Source organism: Canis lupus, chromosome 1, assembly GCF_011100685.1.
Source record: "Canis lupus familiaris isolate Mischka breed German Shepherd chromosome 1, alternate assembly UU_Cfam_GSD_1.0, whole genome shotgun sequence".
NCBI lineage: Eukaryota > Metazoa > Chordata > Mammalia > Carnivora > Canidae > Canis > Canis lupus.
Genome location: NC_049222.1, coordinates 108,119,981 through 108,128,087, shown reverse-complemented (window position 1 = coordinate 108,128,087; position 8,107 = coordinate 108,119,981).

Below are 8,107 nucleotides of genomic sequence, written 5' to 3'. Positions count from 1 at the left end.
CGTGCCTGTGTGTCTTTGTATATACTGTTTGCTCTGAAACTTCATGTCTCATTGCCCTGTTAAAGTCCTCCTCATTCTGTAAAATTCAATTCAAGCATAATATCTAAGAGGCTTCATCCTAGCATCTTACTGTTCTCTCCTGAGGAGTCCACTGTGTGTGCGCGAGTGCACACACACACACACACACACACACCCTTCAGCAGGATCCCAGCCACAAGGATAGAAAGGCTTAGTAAAGAAAAAGAAGTATCTCCCAACACAAGACATCCCAACATAAGGTGACTCCAGGGAACCACTTTCTCCCATGGCCTAGTCCTGCTGTGGTAGATGGGAGGCTACAATTGCCTTATGGCCTCAGAGTGGCTGCAGCTGCTCCAGGCGTCACGCCCTTGCACCAACAACTGAGGAAGGAAATTGGCAGAGGTGACAAGAGCTGCCTCCTACCCCTCCCTGCCACAGCCTGTTTACCAACACACCACCGAGCACGGGGCAGGTGTAGTTTGGAACCCACAGAGAGGAAGAAATGTAAAAGGGGCCCAGATAAGATGATCTGAGGAGACAGAAAGCCAAGGGGCAAAGGGCAGGTGGATCTGTGGGGAGGGATTGGGGTGTGGCCGCTGTAGAGCCAGCTGGTAGACATCCTGGAGGAGGCACCCTGCTGGAGGCTCGCACTTGACCTGGGCCCCACACCTTTCAGGGTGGACAATGTCCCAGGGTCGAGAAGTGGTGGCCTGTGGCTCAGGGCACCGCATCTACTTTCAGAGGCTCCCTGGGGGCTCAGGCAGCGCAGACAATGGCAGCCCAGTAAGGCACAAAGGGAAGGTCACAGTCAAGTATGGCCACAAGAAGCTACCCTCCCGGGCCTGGAAGAGTGGATCCTGGAGCAGCTCCCTTGCAAAAAGGACACCCCGGAGTTGGTGATTGACATGGAGCTGGGTCAAGGAGTTGCTGGTTGACTGTTACAAACCCACTGAGGCCTTTGTCTGTTGGATAAGATCTGGGGCATGAAGAGACTGAACACACCCCAGAAGAAGTAAGGGTCCCCCACCCCAGGTAAGAGACAGCTCCCAGAGGACAATCACTGCCCCCTAACCTCATACCAACAGCAATGGGGGGGATGGGAGGTGTCTGAGGCCTGGCCTGGTGGCCTGAGCAGGGCTTCCAGTGCCCCTGGCCCAAGGGCCTCTTCTCTGCCCCCTTAGTTTTCCATTTGGGGAGTTTTTTTGTTTTAATTGCTATTAAACTGATGGGACTTAAAAATTATCTGAGAGGCTCATTAACAACACACATGTCGGGCAGCCCCGGTGGCGCAGCGGTTTAGCACCACCTGCAGCCCAGGGCCTGATCCTGGAGACTGGGATCGAGTCCCACGTCAGGCTCCTGCATGGAGCCTGCTTCTCCCTCCTTCTGTGTCTCTGCCTCTCTCTCTCTCTATGTCTATCATAAATAAATAAATAAATCTTTAATACACACACACACACACACACACACACACACATTTCCAGACCCTGGAATGTCCTAGGGAGAGTTTTGCCCTGCCCCCCCCCAACTTGAACCTCAACAGTGACCACAAACATCGGCCACAGCCACTCAGCTTCTGGAGGACTGTGAGCTGAGCCTCAGTGAGCCAATCTGGAAAATGGACATTAAATGGTAGAGACCTTTGAAGGATCTGATAATAATACACATGAATAGCATGGCTCCTGGCTTGAAATTCGGGATCAGCAAGCACTAGTTTGTTATTATTTGGACACATTTACACAATTGGAATCCCCAAGCACCTGTCCCTGACTTCCATCCCCTTTTTTTTTTTTTTAAGATTTTACTTATTTATTCATGAGAGACAGAGAGACAGAGATATAGATAGAGGGAGAAGCAGGCTCCCTTTGGGGAGCCCTATGTGGGACTCGATTCCAGAGCCCAAGAATCATGACCCAAGCCAAAGGCAGATGCTCAACCACTGAGCCGCCCAGGTGCCCCCTGACTTCCATATCTAAGGAGACCCATTCCAGCTGCTCAGGATGCTTTTCACATTTTGTAATTCTTAATTTGCAAGTGTTTGGCTTCCTTCCTCAGTCTCCGCCAGGAGACTCTTAAGTTCCAAAAAAGAGCAAGAGGAGGGTTCACTCACATCTGTCAAGTAAACAGCAGTGTGCCCAGCATACATGGCCAAGAACAAAGTCGCCTCTGTCCTGGAGCCACCTCCACCCCACCACTGCCTCCTGCCTGTCCTTTTGCTCTAGTGTTAAATCAACAGGATTATTTTGACCCTTTATATATATTCAGAAAATGACTTTCTTTCTTTAAAGATTTATGTTTTTGAGAGAGAGAAAGAACATGAGCGAGGGGGGACAGAGGGAGAAGGAAAGGGAGAAGCAGGCTCCCTGCTGAGCGGGGAGCCTGACCTGGGGCTTGATCCCAGGACCTCAGGATCATGACCTGAGCCAAGGGCAGACATTTAACCGACTGAGCCACCCACGCATCCCTGTAAAATGATTTCTTGAATACTACTATCGATGGTGGTCATTTCTTACAGAAGCAACAAGACACTAATACACAGTAGCAAACAGCTCTATAGGACTTGGAATATGGCAGGTGCCATCCCAAGCACGTTATATATTATGAATAACAATTCATTTCAACTTCACATAAATCCTGTGAGGTAATTACCATCATCAATGTAGAATGGGTTCTACAGATGAGGCAAATGAGAGAAGCCAAATCACTCGCCTGAGAGGCCACAGCTAGTAGGTGACAGACTTGGGATCGCAACCCTGGCTGGCTGGATCCCATTCATGCTCTGAAGCATCATGTGAAGTTCTTTCTGGCACTGAATCTGTGCTGAACACATTCTGGTGAATGAACTAATGAGGGGTGGCTGGCTGACTCAGTCGGTAGAGTGTGTGTGACCCTCGATCTCGAGGTGGTGAGTTCAGGCCCCATGCTGGGTGTAGAGCTTACTTTAAAACCAAATTTTATTTTTATTTATTTATTTGTTAAGATTTTATTTATTTATTCACAAGAGACACAGCGAGAGAGAAGTAGAGACATAGGCAGAGAGAGAAGCAGGCACCATGCAGGGAGGCTGGTGGGGGACTCAATCCTGGGACCCCCAGGATCATGCCCTGGGCCAAAGGCAGATGCTCAACCTCTGAGCCACCCAGGCACCCCAAAACAAAAAAAAATTAATGAGTTAATGAGCAGATGCTCTGCTCACTGCCTGGGACACTGTCCCCCCATCCATAATGTGGTTGACAGTTTATGTATGATATTTAATTTCATAGGTGTTTTATGATTTTATTTATTCGTGAGAGACACAGAGAGAAACAGAGACACACACAAAGAGAGAGAAGCAGGCTCTATGCAGAGAGCCCGACATGGGACTCGATCCTGGGATTCCAGGATCACGCCCTGAGTCAAAGGCGGACACTCAACCACTGAGCCATCCAGGCGTCCCTCGTAGGTGTTTTAATAACACTCGAATTTGACCCTGTTCATCACCCTGTTCACCTTCACCTTCACGCTCTGCCACCTGCAGGGTGAGCTCCCTGACCCTTCCCAAATGGTCCAGTTGATCAATCCAGGTTCATCTTTCACCTTCACCCCCACTCCTAACCTGGGTTCCAGACTCCAACTTCTTTTAAGTCAGCTCTATGACCCACCTGGGGCTCAAACTCCACTCTGAGCCAGCCAGGCACCCCCAGGCTCTCATTTCTGAATGGATTCAGCTTTCTCTTACATGGGAGCTGTCTCTTCCAGAATGCCATCTCTCCTTCTATGCCTGAAAACCTCCATCAAAATCTTTCCGAATGGGGGCACCTGGGTGGCTCAGTGGTTGAGCATCTGCCTTTGGCTCAGGTCCTGATCCCAGGGTCCTGGGATCAAGTTCCACATCCACTCCCTGCAGGGAGCCTGATTCTCCCTCTGCCTATGTCTCTGTGTCTCTCTGAATAAATAAATTTATTTTATTCATTTATTTATAAATCAATTAAATAAAATCGACATGTCGGCAGGGCTGCGTTCCTTCTGGAGGTTCTAGGGGAAAATCTGTCTCTGTTTTTTTTTTCCAGCTTCTGGAGGCACCTGCATTCCTTGGCTGATGGCCCTGTCCTCCTGCATGAAAAAGCCAGCAGCATAGCATTTTCAGATCCCTTACTCTCCTTTGTTGTCACATCTGCTCCAATGGAGTCTCCTGCCTTCCTTTCCTAAGGACTTTTGTAATTGCAATGAGCCCACCACAAAATTCAGGATAATCTTGCCATCTCAGGAGCCTTAACAATCATATCTGCAAAGTCCCTTTTACCAGGTAAGGTCACATATGGACAAGGTCTGATGATCAGGAGTTGGGGGCATTACTGTGCCAACCACAGGCTGTGCCTCTTTCCCCCACCAGAGGGCGGCAGGGAGCAGGGTGAGGCTCATCCCTGGGTACCCAACACCACTGGGCACCTGATCAGGTCAAAAGTAAAAAATATTTGCTCAACGAACATGTGAGTCATGCCAATGGGGGTGCTGAAACAAGAAGCTGTCCAAATTGGGTCTTTGTCCCTGCTGCTCCTGCCGAAAACCCTTGGTGCCCTCTCCAAGTCCTTCGTGACTCCTCTCCTGCCTGCCTTCCTAACTCCATCTTCCATCCCACTGGCCCACCATCTCTTTCCTTCAACCATGCTGACCTGTTTTCACTCCTTAGAACATAACTAAGGGCTGATAGTTGATATGAGAGCAAAGAAAGGGGGATTCCTGGGTGGCGCAGCGGTTTAGCGCCTGCCTTTGGCCCAGGGCGCGATCCTGGAGACCCGGGATCGAATCCCACGTCGGGCTCCTGGTGCATGGAGCCTGCTTCTCCCTCTGCCTCTGTCTCTGCCTCTCTCTCTCTCTCTCTCTCTCTCTCTGTATGACTATCATAAATAAATTAAAAAATTAAAAAAAAAAAGAGCAAAGAAAGTGTCTGTCTCGTTTCTAATGTGTCCTCAGGACCTAAAATGAATTAGATGCTCAGTAAATACTTGTATTTCATCCAGGAAGACTATCTGTAGAATGACCCTGGAGGCTCTTTCTGGAACTCCTGGCTAGGAGCTGGACCCCCTGGCTGGCACAGGGTCTTCCCCTCTTGTCATGATTTCAACTTCCTTCTAGGTCTGCACCTGACGTTTCCCACAAGTACCTGGAAAATGCTGGTACTCAGGCCCAGATTGGACTTGCCTCACTTCCAACACTCCAGGTTCCAGAAATGCTGTCATGTGCTTAACCCTCATGGCCTGCCTCTAGTTCAGTGTTGGACCTTCTGCACACAAGATGCTGGTCCCAGGTCAGTGACTTTCTTAACTTAATTATGAATTAAAGTAAATATAGCTGGGGTGGCTGGGTGGCTTAGTCGGTTAAGTATCTGCCTTTGGCTCAGGGCATGATCCCAGGGTCCTGGAATGGAGTCCTGCATCATCATCGGGCTCCCTGCTCAGCGGGGAGTCTGCTTCTCCCTCCCTCTGCCCCTCCTCTCTGCCCACGCTCATTCTCTCTCTCAAATAAGTAAATAAAACCTTAATAAAATAAACACAGCCAACACAGCTCAGTGCTTGTCCTATATCCCTGTGATGTCACTCAGTGTTTTTCCCCCCACTGATGTTTAAGTTTTTGAGATTCCATGTGTGTACAGTGTGGAGTTAGTTCATCCATTTTTCCTGCTGTGTGGTACCCTGTTAGAACTTGCCACCATTTGGGATCCCTGGGTGCCTCAGCGGCTTGGTGCTTGCCTTTGGCACAGGGTGCAATCCTGGAGTCCCGGGTTCGAGTCCCATGTCGGGCTCCCGGCATGGAGCCTCCTTCTCCCTCCTCCTGTGTCTCTGCCTCTCTCTCTCTCTCTCTCTCTCTCTCTCTCTCTCTCTCTATGTCTATCATAAATAAATAAATATTTTATTTTATTTTATTTTTTTTAAATAAATATTTTAAATAAATAAATCTTAAAAAAAAAAAAGAACTTGCCACCATTTGGTCATGGGTTTTTGTACTGATGGCCCTTCCTAATTTTGAACTATCACACCCAATGTTGCAATAAACATTCTTACATATGTCCTCTCAGGCCCACATCTGAGTTTCTCAAGGCTATGGATCTTCCACCCACAATAAAAATCGCTGGACCACGAGACACTCCTTTTCTACTTTACCGGATATTGCAAAATGATTATTTTCTGGGTACACGAACTCCCTGTCAACAATTTTTGAAGTTGGAACATTTCATTCTGAAACTGTTTAAGAAAAAAAAAAGAAAAAAGAAAAGAAAAAAAAAAAGAAACTGTTTAAGAATTTATGAAAATAGTACAGAGTGCTCCTTTGTACCCTACAGTGAGCTTCCCCCTAGCCCACCCCCTGATGATATCTTAGGTAAATATACAGTGCTGTTGTCAAAACCAGGAATTTACATTACTATGTTATTTAATCAGGTACAGACCTGCTTTGGATTTCACCAACATTTACTTGGATTTATATGCACTTTAAAAATGTCTGGAGGCACCTGGGTGGCTCAGGGGTTGAGCATCTGCCTTCAGCTCAGGTCGTGATCCCGGGGTCCTAGGATCAAGTCCTGCATCAGGGTCTCCGCAGGGAGTCTGCTTCTCCCTCTGCCTATGTCTCTGCCTCTCTGTGTGTCTCTCATGAATAAATAAATAAAATCTTTTTAAAAAAATTTCTAGTATACAGTTCTATGAAACTTTATCCATTGTGAAGATTCAAGTATCCATTGCCACAAGCAGGATATGGAACTGTTTCATCTCTCCACAGAAACTCTGTGTTACACCTTAATAAAGGCAGCTTTTCCCAAACTTTAACTCCTGGACACCGCTGGTCTGTTCTTTATCACTGCTGTTACCAGGCAGAGAACCCGTTCCAAACTCAGGTTCTGCTGCTCGCTGCTAGAAAATCAATACTGGGTAGGCTAGCGATGGTGGGAAAGGAAAAGTTGCCTTTTTTAAAAAAGATTTTATTTATTCAGGTAGAGGCAGAGGGAGAAGCAGGTTCCCCAAGGAGGAGCAAGGAACCCAATGCGGGACTTGACCCCAGCACCCCAGGATCACAACCCAAGCTGAAGGTAGATGCTTAACTGACTAAGCCACCCAGATGCCCCAATCCATTAATATTTTTATTCATCAGTTTGTGTGAACTTGGAATCTCTCTGTCTGAGTGAAATTTAGATTTTTAAAAAAGATTTTATTTATTTATTTATTTATTTATTTATTTATTTATTTGAGAGCATGAGCAAGGGGCAGAGGGAGAGATACAAGCAGACTCCCCCCTGAGCAGAGAGCCTCACACGGGGCTCGATCTGAAGACCCTGGGATCATGAGCCAAAGGCAGATGCTTAACTGACTGAGCCACCCAGGTGCCCCTGAAACTCAGATCTTAATTGAATGTCTACAAGGGAAGAGAAGTGGACAGGTTTGTTGTGGGTAAATTTGGCCAGCCCTTTGCCAACTGAGTTAGAGAATAATGATTTGCTATATTTTACATCGCAGACTCTAGAGCTCTCTTAATCCTCTTAAACAGTAGATGCCATTGTGATCTCAGTTTTCCAGAATAGGTAGGCAAGGCTCTGACAGGGAAACCATGCGTGCAAAGCAGTAGAGCCAGGCAATGGCAAGGAGGGGCTGGGAACCAGTCAGCTTGGCTTCAGGGTTTTTAAGAAGCAGAACAGTCGGGTTTCTAAAACTATGGTCTTGGGGGATCCCTGGGTGGTTCAGCAGTTTAGTGCCTGCCTTCGGCCTAGAGTGTAATCCTGGAGTCCCAGGATGGAGTTCCGCAACCGGCTCCCTGCGTGGAGCCTGCTTCTCCCTCTGCCTGTGTCTCTGCTTCTCTCTCTGTGTGTCTCTCATAAATAAATAAATAAAATATTTTTAAAAATTAAAAAAATAAAACGATGGTCTTTGGAAGGAGCCAATTTGCAGGTCTTCACATCCTGGCTGAGACTTTGAAAAAATGACCCCAGCTCTCTGGGATTATTTCTCCCTCTGTAAATAGGGAGCAATAGAACCTAGTTCCAGATCTGCGATTAGAAATTAGAAATGAAGAAAGAGGGATCCCTGGGTGGCGCAGCGGTTTGGCGCCTGCCTTTGGCCCA